The sequence below is a fragment of the Eriocheir sinensis genome, chromosome 32 (assembly GCF_024679095.1).
Source record: "Eriocheir sinensis breed Jianghai 21 chromosome 32, ASM2467909v1, whole genome shotgun sequence".
In the NCBI taxonomy this organism is placed as follows: domain Eukaryota; kingdom Metazoa; phylum Arthropoda; class Malacostraca; order Decapoda; family Varunidae; genus Eriocheir; species Eriocheir sinensis.
Genome location: NC_066540.1, coordinates 14033470 through 14045969, shown reverse-complemented (window position 1 = coordinate 14045969; position 12500 = coordinate 14033470). Strand labels below are relative to the sequence as shown.

Genomic DNA, 12500 nt, shown 5'->3' with positions numbered 1-12500 from the left:
GAAGGAAGGAAGGAAGGAAAATGGATCACGCAAGGAAGATAGAAAAGAAGAGAGGAAAGGAAGGAAGAGGAAGGAAGGAAGGAAGGGAAAGAGGGAAAGTTATCACTGAGGGAAGATAGAAAAGAAGAGGAGAGAAAAGGAAAGGAAGGAAGGAAGAAAAGAAGGAAAAGAGGGAAAGATAGAAAAGAAGAAAGGAGAGGAAAGGAAGAGGAAGGAAGAGGAAGGAAGGAAGGAAGGAAATTAGAAAAGAGAGAAGAGATGAAAAGGGAGAGAAAGAAAACATAAATAAATGAAGGAAGAAAAGAAGGGAAGATTGGAAGGAAGGAAGAGAAGTGAAGAAAAGAGGGAGGAAAAGAAGACAAATATTTACTGAAAGAAAGGGAGGAAGGAGAGAAGGGAGGAGTGGAGGAAGGATGGAAGAAAGGACGGAGGAGAGGAAGGGAGGGAAGGATGGAGAGGAGATATTCAGTGGAGGGAAAAGGAAGGCGAGTGAGGTGTAAATTCTCTCTCTCTCTCTCTCTCTCTCTCTCCAATAACAAAATAACAACAATAATAATGATACTACTACTACTACTACTACTACTACTACTACTACTAATAATAATAATAATAATAATAATAATAATAAAAACAAAATTCAATCCTTCCTTCTTTTCTTCCTCCTCCTCCTCCTCCTCCTTCTTATTATTTTTTTCATCTTATTAACTGCTTCCTCTTCCTCTTCCCGCACCACTGATTTTCACGTGAGAAGAAGAAGAGGAGGAGGAGGAGGAGGAGGAGGAGGAGGGTGGTAGATGATGGCGAAAAATAAAAGTATTAGTAGAAGAAGAAGAAGAAGAAGAAGAAGAAGAAGAAGAACATTAGTAGAAGGAGGAGGAGCAGAAGAAGAGGAAGAAGAAGAAAAAGAAGATGCAAAAAATTAAAAGAAATGAGAGAGAGAGAGAGAGAGAGAGAGAGAGAGAGAGAGAGAGAGAGAGAGAGAGAGAGAATGACCGCGCAGCTACAAAACTTCACCACAAATCAAAACAGACGCTTTATTTTTACCTTTTTTTCCCGCTTCCTGCTGCTCACCTGCCACCACACCTGCTGCCGCGCCTTCAGCAGGTGTTGGGGGCGCGGCGGGGGCAGGTTCAGCCCGCCGTGGCCCCGGGGAGCACAGAAAATAAAGAAAAACAAAGAGCAGTGACGGGGCAGCCTGCCAGACGCCCCGCCATCAGCTGCTTCTGTTTACATGAGAGCGTTCGAGTACCCAACCGGAAGTGGTAATAAAACAATATCTATGATAATATTAATAATGGTAATGATAATAGCAATAATAGTTGATGTAATAATAATAATCTTTCCGTGTTTATTTTTCTGCATTGTTTTCTTTGACGAATTCGTGTTGAGTGAAAAAAGCTATAAATACGAATTTTAACGAGTCCAACGAGGGTGAAAGTCAATGAAGCATTACTCGCCCACGATCATTTATTGTGTTACTCATCTTCATCAACATAATGCTCCTCCTGTCCACCTAGTATTCCCTCCTAGAGATGTGTCCTGCCCACAGGCATGCCCCAGTCTGCCACTATTTCCGTCCCGTCCTGCCACGCCAACAGACGCGGGCAGTGCCAGTGGTGGTCACGAGGCTGGGGCGGGGCTGGCCGTGCTGGGTGTGTGAGGCTGGCAGCCGCCGCGGCTCCAAGGGTCGCGGAGGCAGGGTGGAGGCGCAGGGCCGCGCCGCCACCTTCAGGCCCGCCAGGAGCCTCGCCGGCAAATGTTTCTTCCTTTATAAACTTTCCTCCTCGTGAGCGTCTCTGCCTTTACCTTGGCTGTCGGTGAGCGTGTTGTGCAGAGGTGCTGCACTCGCGTCCCCAGCACACCCGAGGCCTGGACAGCAGATTTATTTGCAGACAGTTGGCCAAGTGTTTGCAAACACTGTTTGGGAGCACAGTTTGCAGGCAGAGACAAGCTTTCACTCACCCCCCCCCCACCCCCAACATATTTTCAAGGGACAGTCTGACTTACTTAATGGGCCAGGAGGTCACCTCATTATGCTCACCAAGGAGGCTCTTTATACAACCTACTCGGTGGACACACACACACACACACACACAGCTCAGTTCAACCTGTACTTCGGGCGTCAGTGCTTACGAAGGCGCTGTGGCACCCCACAATATCATAAGCAGACTTTTTTTTTTACAGGAAAAGGAAGCAGCTCAAGGGCAACAACAACAGCAAAAATAAAAGTGTAAAAAAAAAAGCCCGCTAATCGCTGCTCCAAAAAAGATAAAAGCAGAGTGGCCACAAGAGAGGTCAGTTTCGGGTGGAGAGGCGTCTTGACACTGACTGATACTTGCCTGCTGCCGAGCCTGCCGGGAGTAACCACTTTCATGAAAAAAATGGCAGAAGAAATGGCGTAAGAGTGGATGCTTAAAAGAAATAACTTTCCCCATACAAGGCATTTATTGGAGCCTCCTAAGGCGCGTGGAGGCACCGCGTCACACAAGGACACCGACACGTTCCACCTCGATGTGTTCTGACAGGATTCTTCTCACAGGAAGGAGTCAAGTTCGTAGTGTCTGTCCGGTCTTTGGAAACTAATTATCTTATTTTCTTATATAACCGAATGTTTTTAGCACACACGATTTCTGGTAACACATTCCTTTGATCTCTTAAGTGTCTCTGGCAGGCTGAGTTCTCTCACACTATTTCCAACGCCTGTTTTTAAATGTAGTATTAGAAAAACCCCGTTCACATTGTGCCGACTCTGGACCACGACTACCCACGACTCTAGGGTACACGAGGTCTTGGGTGTTGATGTGAAAGGGTCGGGCATGTCTTGAAAGAGGTCTTGAGACTGCTGTGCCGACGTCGTGACGGGAGCCTGGAGTTGGTCGAATGTCCCAGACAGTCGGCAAGACACCAAGACCCCAATACAACCTTTCCCCTCTTCTTGGAGCGTGGGGACCAACTTGTCAAATGGAAAAGTCGCTGGGTTGTCGTGGCCCAGAGTCGGCACAATGTGAACGGGGCTTTAAGTAACAATTATGTGGCTGATTTGTCTCTTTTTACCCGTTTTTCGAGGCGTGGTTAGTTGGTTTTGGTGACTGTCTTGCATCGCTTTCCACGACTGACTTTCAACTTTGTAACACGTCGAGTTGTCTGTGAAATACAACACTGCAAGTTAACTCCGCCCCCCAAAACGTGGCTGGATTGTCTCTTTTACCCGTTTTTCGAGGTGAGGTCAGTTGGTTTTGGTGACTGTCTTGCATCACTTTCCACGACTGACTGTCAACTTTGTAACACGTCGAGTTGTCTGTGAAATCCAACACTGCAAGTTAACTCCGCCCCCAAAACGTGGCTGATTTGTCTCTTTTTACCCGTTTTTCGAGGCGTGGTTTGTTGGTTTTGTTGGCTGTCTTGCATCGCTTTCCACGACTGACTGTCAACTTTGTAACACGTCGAGTAGTCTGTGAAATACAACACCGCTAAATCCGCCCCCAAAAACGTGGCTGATTTGTCTCTTTTTACCCGTTTTTCGAGGTGAGGTTAGTTGGTTTTGGTGACTGTCTTGCATCGCTTTCCACGACTGACTGTCAACTTTGTAACACGTCGAGTAGTCTGTGAAATACAACACCGCTAAATCCGCCCCCAAAAACGTGGCTGATTTGTCTCTTTTTACCCGTTTTTCGAGGCGTGGTTAGATGGTTTTGGTGGCTGTCTTGCATCGCTTTCCACGACTGACTGTCAACTTTGTAACACGTCGAGTTGTCTGTGAAATCCAACACTGCAAGTTAACTCCGCCCCCAAAAATGGAACTTCAAAAGCCAAACTATAACCCCACACTTGTTGTTAATACTAATACGACGTTTACTGGATCTGGCGTCAATCTTTACTAATATATACTGTTTGTTGTGGCTTCTTGAAGGTGTAAGTACAAGCAATTCATCACTGGTAACTTTTTTTTCTCTCTCTTCCTTCGACGCTATACAAGATGATTATGGTGTGTCTTTTTATTCTTATTTTTTGTGTTAAGTTGGTGTGTGTGTGTGTGTGTGTGTGTGTGTGTGTGTGTGTGTGTGTGTGTGTGTGTGTGTGTGTGTGTGTGTGTGTGTGTAGGTTCAGTAAGGGAATGGAAAGATGAGGAGAGAAAAGGGAACTGGGAGAGGAATGAAGAAAAGAGAAGAAGAAGGAGGAGGAGGAGGAGGAAGAGGAAGAGGAAAGAGAGGACCGAGGTAAAAGATTGAGTAAGGAAAAGAAGGAGAGAGGGAGAAAGAAGGGGTAGAAGGAAGAGGAATAGAAAGGAAAAAAAGAGTGAAAGAAGAAAATGAAGGAAAAGGAGGAAGAAAGAGAAAATAGAGGAAGATGAAGATGGAGGGAGGAACTGTAATATCTTAACTTTAATATTGCACGCGGAACAGACCTATAATATTAATAACGATGACAATAATGACATCAACAACAACAACAATATATAGACATATCTACACGTAACACAAACACATACGGCTCACAGATGATACGTTTTTTAGATACAAATACACAGAAAATATATATGATCAGACGAAGGGAATATATAAATAGTTACTCAGCCCTTAACTATTACAATATATATTAGACTCACTAAATAAATACATTAATACAATACAGCTAAAAAAACAAAAATACAGGAAATACAACAGCAATGAAGGAATATATCACTAACAAACAAACAAACATACACATAACGAAAGAAAAAAATATATAAATTCGTACGTCTTATACAACAAACAACAAAAATAAATCTGTGCTTTTAAAAGATCACTTAAAAAAAAAGAGAACGTGGAAGTGAATAAAGAAGAAAAACAACAACAACAACAATACAATGAGAAAAAAAATAATGTAGCAACGTTTATAATCAATCAATAAACAGACATAAATCTCTCTCTCTCTCTCTCTCTCTCTCTCTCTCTCTCTCTCTCTCTCTCTCGTCTACATTCTCAATCGCTTGGAAGGGGTGCAAGGGGGGGAGGGGGAGGGGGGGCGCCTCTTTCCTCTTGAGCTTGCAGGAGGAGGAGGAGTAGGAGGTGGAGGAGGAGGAGGAGGAGGAGGAATAGAAGAAGACGAAGATGAAGATGACGACGAAGTAGAAGAGGTAGAGGATGTGGAGGAGGAAGGGACGGAAGAAGGGGAAGATGAGGAAGAGGAGGTGGAGGTTAAGGAGGAGGTTGAGGAGGAGGAGGAGGAGGAGGAGGTTGAGGAGGAGGAAGAGACAGGTATACTTTGGTTTTCTCCTCCTTTTTCTCCTCCTCCTCCTCCTCCTCCTTCTTCTCCTCTTCCTCCTCCTTCTCCTCTCCCTCCTCCTTCTTCTCTTCTTCCTCCTCCTCTTTTAGCTCTTGCATGGAGAAGACGAATATCTGGAGGGAGGGAGGCTGAAGAGGAAGAAGGAGGAGGTGGAGGAGGTGGAGGAGGAGGAGGAGGAGGAGGAGGAGGAGGAGGAATAGGAGTGGTTGTGTGTGATTCATCTTTCTTCTCTTCTTTCACCTGAAAAGAAAAAAAATATAATAATAATAATAATAATAATAATAATAATAATAATAATAATAATAATAATAATAATAAGAATAAGAAGAAGAAAATAGTAGTAGTAGTAGTAGTAGTAATAGTAGTAGTAATAGTAGTAGTAGTAGTAGTAGTAATAGTAGTAGTAGTAGTAATAGTAGTAGTAGTAGTAGTAGTAGTAGTAGTAACATTAATAACAATAACAATAACAATCTCTCTCTCTCTCTCTCTCACCTTTGACCTTCCCTCCATAACCCTTCTTCCTATATGGGCTCCTCCTCCTCCTCCTCCTCCTCCTCTCATCTTCCTTTTCTTTCTCTCCATTTCTTTTCACGTATCTTATTTCTACCTCCTCCTCCCTCTCCTCCTCCTCCTTACCTTGCTCCAGTAGAAGGCGGGAGGGGGGTGGGGGCAGGGAACAGGGACCTCCTCCACTACCTCCCACCTCTCCCTGAACCTCGCCTCCTCCTCCTCCTCCATCTTCCTCATTTCCTCCTCCAGTTTCTTCTTCACCTGCAGGAGAGAGAGAGAGAGAGAGAGAGAGAGAGAGAGAGAGAGAGAGAGAGAGAGAGAGAGAGAGAGAGAGAGAGAATGATATAATATTGATAGTGATGATAAATGTGTGTGTGTGTGTGTGTGTGTGTGTGTGTGTGTGTACGTACCTGTGTGTGATCTACGGGCCATAGGCATCTACGCACACGGCCACGGACGCCCTGTAAGGAAATAATAATAATAATAATAATAATAATAATAATAATAATAATAATAATAATAATATACATTCAACAAGATTATCACGAAAAAACAGATAAATAAAAGAGGAAAGAAGAGAAAAAATGAGAAAGAAAAAAGAAAAAAAGAAAGAAAGGAAGGAGGAAAAAAAATGAATTAAAGAAAAAAAAAATAACTCACCCTTCCCCTCCTCCACGCCCCCTCCCCCCTTCGCTCCCCCCCCTCGGCCACCCTCCCCACCTCCCCCCCGCCCTCCCCAATGACTGAGGAGGAGGGGGTGGGGGCCGTGGCGGGGGGCAGGGGGAGGGGGGCAGGCAGGAGCATGCTGGGGGTGGCAGTGGTTGAGGTTGGAGTGGCAGTGGTGGGGGTTGTGGTGGCAGTGGTGGGGGTGGGGGGTCGTAGCCGTGGTGGTGGTGGTGGTGGTGGCGGCGGCGGCGGTTCTGAAAATGATAACAACAATCAGTATCGATTCTGTGACTCAAACGCCTTTCTATAATAGTAACTTAAAGGGTAAAAGTTAATAGCTCGTGAGGTTACAGACTACTCGACCTGCCGCTGGTTCAGGAGGTGGCTGTGTACCCGCGTAAGCAACAGGAGGACAAGCACCATGGTTGGCACGCTGATCAATGTAATACCGCGCTGGTTGTTTCAGTCCTCACCTCCAGCCACCAGATCGCCGTACAGCATACACGCGTGCACCTCCCGGATCATGGCCTCACTCCCATCCTAGAGTAGATCCGCATTTATGGTACAAACACCAGCTGCCTTGTCGCCCCGTTTAAAGGTGTCCCGGAGTTCGATAAATATGAACCTTGTGCTCGGGACCTAAGGCAACAAATTCGTGCTTCAAATTGAGCCTCGACCCCAAACTCCACCTTCTGCTTCTCACCTGGCCGGCGGGAACGTGTTGCAGCCCGACCCCGCCTCCCCTGACCAAGATTTAAATAAAGGGATCTTGCCCCTGAACAAGCCCCAGCTGACCGGCGGGGACAGAACACTTTAGACGATGGACCGGCCCCAACATGATTAATAAAACAAAAAATATAATGATAATAATAATGGATGTAAAAGTAGATAAGATGAGGCCGCAGTTCATAAGTATACTCTCTCTCTCTCTCTCTCTCTCTCTCTCTCTCTCTCTCAGGTATGTTACACTTTAATCTAATCAAGCCTCCCTCCCTCCGCCTCCTTCCCCTCTATATCTTTCTCCCTAACCCCTCCTCCTCTTCCTCTGTTTAAATCTCAGCGTTGAGGGGAGGAGCGGGAGGAGGAGGAGGAGGAGGAGGAGGAGGAGGAGGAGAAGTAGTAGTAGTAGTAGTAGTAGTAGTAGTAGTTATAGTAGGAGAGAGAGAGAGAGAGAGAGAGAGAGAGAGAGAGAGAGAGAGAGAGAGAGAGAGAGAGAGAGAGAGAGAGAGAGAGACTTTAAACATCTGGGAGAACAGATTACAAGTATTTAACGGGCTTCAGATAACACACACACACACACACGCACACACACACACACACACACATAGTAGTAGTAGTAGTAGGTAGTAATAGTAGTAGTAGTAATAACAGTAGTAGTAATAGTAGTAGTAATAATATTAATAACAATGATAAAAATAGTAGTAGTAGTAGTAGAAGTAGTAGTAATAATAATAACAATAACAATAATAATAATAATAATAATAATAATAATAATAATAATAAGAAGAAGAAGAAGAAGAAGAAGAAGAAGAAGAAGAAGAAGAAGAAGAAGAAGAAGAAGTGGAATGAATGGAAAGAATAAGAAACAAAGGAAGGAAAGAACGAAAAGAAATACACACATTAAATCTCTCTCTCTCTCTCTCTCTCTCTCTCTCTCTCTCTCTCTCTCTCTCTGATAAACTGATAAGAAAGATTATGTGTACTTAAGTGTTTGTGTGTGTGTGTGTGTGTGTGTGTGTGTGCGTGTGTGTGTGTGTGTTCGGACAGGTACGGACAGGCTATTTAATTAAGGAGTTGACTCACCTCTCTCTCTCTCTCTCTCTCTCTCTCTCTCTCTCTCTCTCTCTCTCTCTCTCTCGATTACATTTTCTACTATTTTTTCAACTCAAGCCAAGAGAGAGAGAGAGAGAGAGAGAGAGAGAGAGAGAGAGAGAGAGAGAGAGACATGTATGGAACGAGCCAATCTTCTCTTCCTTTCCTGGACATAATATTTAAGGAGGAGGAAGAAGAAGAAGAGGAGGAGGAGGAGGAGGTTTACTACTGATCAAATTTGGATATCAACTTCCTCCTCCTCCTCCTCCTCCTCCTCCTCCTCTTCCTATTCTGGCTTACAACTCCATATATTGTTTCTCCTCCTCCTCCTCCTCCTCTTCATTTCCTCCTCTACAACCATCACCCTCTTCCTTCCTGCCCCCCCTTCCCCCTTCCTCCCCTTCCCTTCCCCTTCCCTTCCCTTCCCTTCCCTTCCCCGTCCTTTAACAAGCGGTCAACTAGGCACTTCCCCTCTCTATCCCCCCTTCCTTCCTCTCTCTCTCTCTCTCTCTCTCTCTCTCTCTCTCTCTCGTCCTCATTTTTCTTCCTTCTTTCTCTACAAAGATGAAAGGAAGGATTAGAGAGAGAGAGAGAGAGAGAGAGAGAGAGAGAGAGAGAGAGAGAGAGAGAGAGAGAGACGTGACCTTATCAATAGGGAGAAAAAGAAAGAGAGAAATTCAGGTGTGAGAAACTTTTGCTCTCTCTCTCTCTCTCTCTCTCTCTCTCTCTCTCTCTCTGTCTCTCTCTCTCTCTCGCGGGGGGGTGAGTGGGGGTGTGTGTGTGTGTGGGTGGGGGTGTGGGTGTGAGAGAGAGAGAGAGAGAGAGAGAGAGAGAGAGAGAGAGAGAGGAGAATGCTGATGCAACTTCCCCGAACAGAGTGCAACAATTGTGAACAGGTGTCTCTCTCTCTCTCTCTCTTTTATCAACGTTACATAATTTTCATATTTTCCCATTTTTTAGTCTGTATCTTTCTCTGTCTGTCTGTCTTTGTCTTTTCCTGTCTGTCTGTCTCTCTGTCTGTGTGCGTGTCTGTCTGTCTCTCTGTCTGTGCGTCCGTCTACACGTCTGTTTTTCTCTCTCTCTCTCTCTATATATATATATGTCTGTCTGTCTGTATTTTTCTTAACGTTTTCCTGTCTGTTCCTGTCTGTCTATCTGTCTTTAGTCTGTCTCTATATCTATCTTTGTCTGTGTCTGTCTGTGTTTTTTTTAACGTTTTCCTGTCTGCTCCTGTCTGTCTATCTGTCTTAAGTCTGTCTCTATATCTATCTTTCTTTGTCTGTCTGTCTGTCTATTTCTTAACGTTTTCCTGTCTGTGTCTGTCTACCTGTCTTTAGTCTGTCTCCCCTAAATATCCCTTGTTATATATGTGAGCTCGGGCGAGGGAAGGTTGAAAAAATACGGCCACGGAACTTCCACGAGTGTTTCCATGGATGTTTTTTTCCCGTAATGGTGTAGGAATCGGGTAAAACTATCACAAGCATCACAAAACATCCCATGAACATCCCATTGTCGGTATTCTGAGACGCTTCAAACATCTCTCACATCAACTCTTCCCAAATGCAGAGAGGAGATCAATCGGGCCCTCCAAGTGTGTTATTTTAGGTTCATGCTACAGAAGAAGGGCCAGCGTACCACCATGGGCCATTAAGCAACTCTTTCCAAATGCAGAGAGGAGATCAATATGGCCCTCCAAGTGTGTTATTTTAGGTTCATGCTACAGAAGAAGGGTCAGAGTACCACCATGGGCCATTAAACTACCCCTGGAAATGCACAAAACGCCTATAAATCCCTTGTATGCTTCAGCGAGGAAAGGTTTTTAAGAATACGGCTCCTGGGAATTTCCACCATGGGCATTAAACCTACCCCTGGAAATGCACAAAATCACTATAAATCCCTTGTGAGCTTGGGCGAGGGAAGGTTCAAAGGATACGGCTCCAGGAACTTCACAAGAGAGGCTTTTGAAACAGGCGAACTCGGGTCAACAGACTTCTTGCGCGAGGCTCCGTATTGTGGGACCGAACTCTCTGATGGTAGGGGAGGGTCTCAAGGTACGGTACAGAGGTGTGAGTGGGTGCGTCATTGTGGGGGTTGTGTAGCCCTCTCTCTCTCTCTCTCTCTCTCTCTCTCTCTCTCTCTCTCTCTCTCTCTCTCTCTCTTTTGAGCAAACCAAATACAGCTTTTGCCGTGGGTGTAGGCGTAGGTCTCTCTCTCTCTCTCTCTCTCTCTCTCTCTCTCTCTCTCTCTCTCTCTCTCCACGCCCACCGATTCTCCATGTTTGGGCATACAGCTGACCGGCTCTCCTAAACAGCTGTTCTCTCTCTCTCTCTCTCTCTCTCTCTCTCTCTCTCTCTCTCTCTCTCTCTCTCTCTCTCTCTCTCTCTCTCTCTCTCTCTCTCTCTCTCTCTCTCTCTCTCTCATACATATATTCATGAAGACCATTTTCTTTCATATCAATCACACACCCAACAGAGAGAGAGAGAGAGAGAGAGGGTAATGAAACCACATGAACTTTCGGGGATAGGAAAGTGGGAGGGAAGAGGAGGAGGAGGAAGAGGAGGAGGAGGAGGAGGAGGAGGAGGAGGAGGAGGAGGATGTTCATTTCTATATTTTAGGTGTAACTCGCCACGCCTCTCTCTCTCTCTCTCTCTCTCTCTCTCTCTCTCTCTCTCTCTCTCTCTCTCTCTCTCTCTCTGTGTTAATGTTTTCCCATGAATCATATTTCCTTTTAAGAACATTAAGACTCTCTCTCTCTCTCTCTCTCTCTCTCTCTCTCTCTCTCTCTCTCTCTCTCTCTCTCTAGTTTTTATTCTTCTCTCCAGTTCACACACACACACACACACACACACACACACACACACACACACACACACACACACACACACACCGGTTTCGTGAGGCGGTGGACTTCTGCTCTGATTGTCAGCCAGTCGGTCAGTCAGGAAGTTAGCCAGTCAGTCAAACAGTCAGTCAGGAAGTTAACCAGTCAATCAGGAAGTTAACCATTCAGTTATGCAATCAGTCAGGAAGTTAGCCAGTCAGTCAGTCCGTCAGCCAGTCAGTCAGTCAGTTAGTCAGTCAGCCAATTATTTAGTCAGACATTGTCACTCATTCAGTCAAGCAGCTATAATAATCAGTCACCCAGCTAGTCAGTAAGTCAGTCAGCCAATTAGTTAATCAATTAGTTAGCTACTCAGTCAGTCAGTCAAGCATTTTATCAGTCAGTCATCCCCTCAGTCAGTAAGGCAGCAAGTCGGTCAGTGAGTCCGTTAGTCAGTCAGTAGAAAGTCAGTTAACCAGCAAGCCATTAATTTAGTCTCAGACAGTCATTCATTCATTCAGTCAGTCTCAGTCAGTCAGTCAGCAAGTCAGTCAACCAGCAACTCAGTCAGTCAGCCAGTTAGTCAGTAAGTCAGCCAGTTTGTTAGTCAGTCAGTCAGTCAGTCAGTCAGTCAATTAGTCAGTCAGTCAGCAAGTTAGTCAGTCAGCCAGTTGGTCAGTCAGTCAGCCAGTTAGTCAGTCAGTCTCAGTCAGTCAGTCAGCAAGTCAGTCAGTCAGTCAGCCAGTTAGTCAGTCAGTCAGCCAGTTAGTCAGTCAGTCAGCCAGTTAGTCAGTCAGTCAGCCAGTTGGTCAGTCAGTCAGCCAGTTAGTCAGTCAGTCAGCCAGTTAGTCAGTCAGTCAGCCAGTTAGTCAGTCAGTCATCCAGTTAGTCAGTCAGTCAGCCAGTTAGTCAGTCAGTCAGCCAGTTAGTCAGTCAGTCAGCCAGTTAGTCAGTCAGTCAGCCAGTTAGTCAGTCAGTCAGCCAGTTAGTCAGTCAGTCAGCCAGTTAGTCAGTCAGTCAGCCAGTTAGTCAGTCAGTCAGCCAGTTAGTCAGTCAGTCAGCCAGTTAGTCAGTCAGTCAGCCAGTTAGTCAGTCAGTCAGCCAGTTGGTCAGTCAGTCAGCCAGTTTGTCAGTCAGTCAGCCAGTTAGTCAGTCAGTCAGCCAGTTAGTCAGTCAGTCAGCCAGTTAGTCAGTCAGTCAGCCAGTTAGTCAGTCAGTCAGTCAGCCAGTTAGTCAGTCAGTCAGCCAGTTAGTCAGTCAGTCAGTCAGCCAGTTAGTCAGTCAGCCAGTTTGTTAGTCAGTCAGTCAGCCAGTTAGTCAGTCAGTCAGCCAGTTAGTCAGTCAGTCAGTCAGCCAGTTGGTCAGTCAGTCAGCCAGTTAGTCAGTAAGTCAGCCAGTTTGTTAGTCAGTCAGTCAGCCAGTCAGT

General features: G+C 45.4%; 2 long non-coding RNA genes across 3 annotated transcripts; one reads left to right on the top strand and one right to left on the bottom strand.

Moving 5' to 3' along the window:
* The first annotated feature begins 2176 nt into the window (after positions 1-2176).
* On the top strand, positions 2177-4363 carry LOC127006187 (uncharacterized). Of its 2 annotated transcripts, XR_007759185.1 has the most exons (3): positions 2177-3071; positions 3226-3379; positions 3531-4363. It is a non-coding gene; the product is annotated as an uncharacterized LOC127006187 (long non-coding RNA). The 2 variants fall into 2 exon arrangements; XR_007759184.1 differs by having other exon boundaries at positions 3226-4363.
* LOC127006186 (uncharacterized) lies at positions 4027-7273 on the bottom strand. The gene is made up of 4 exons (XR_007759183.1): positions 6436-7273; positions 6186-6236; positions 5902-6036; positions 4027-5505 (listed from the first exon to the last, which is right to left on the bottom strand). It is a non-coding gene; the product is annotated as an uncharacterized LOC127006186 (long non-coding RNA).
* Positions 7274-12500: the final 5227 nt, after the last annotated feature.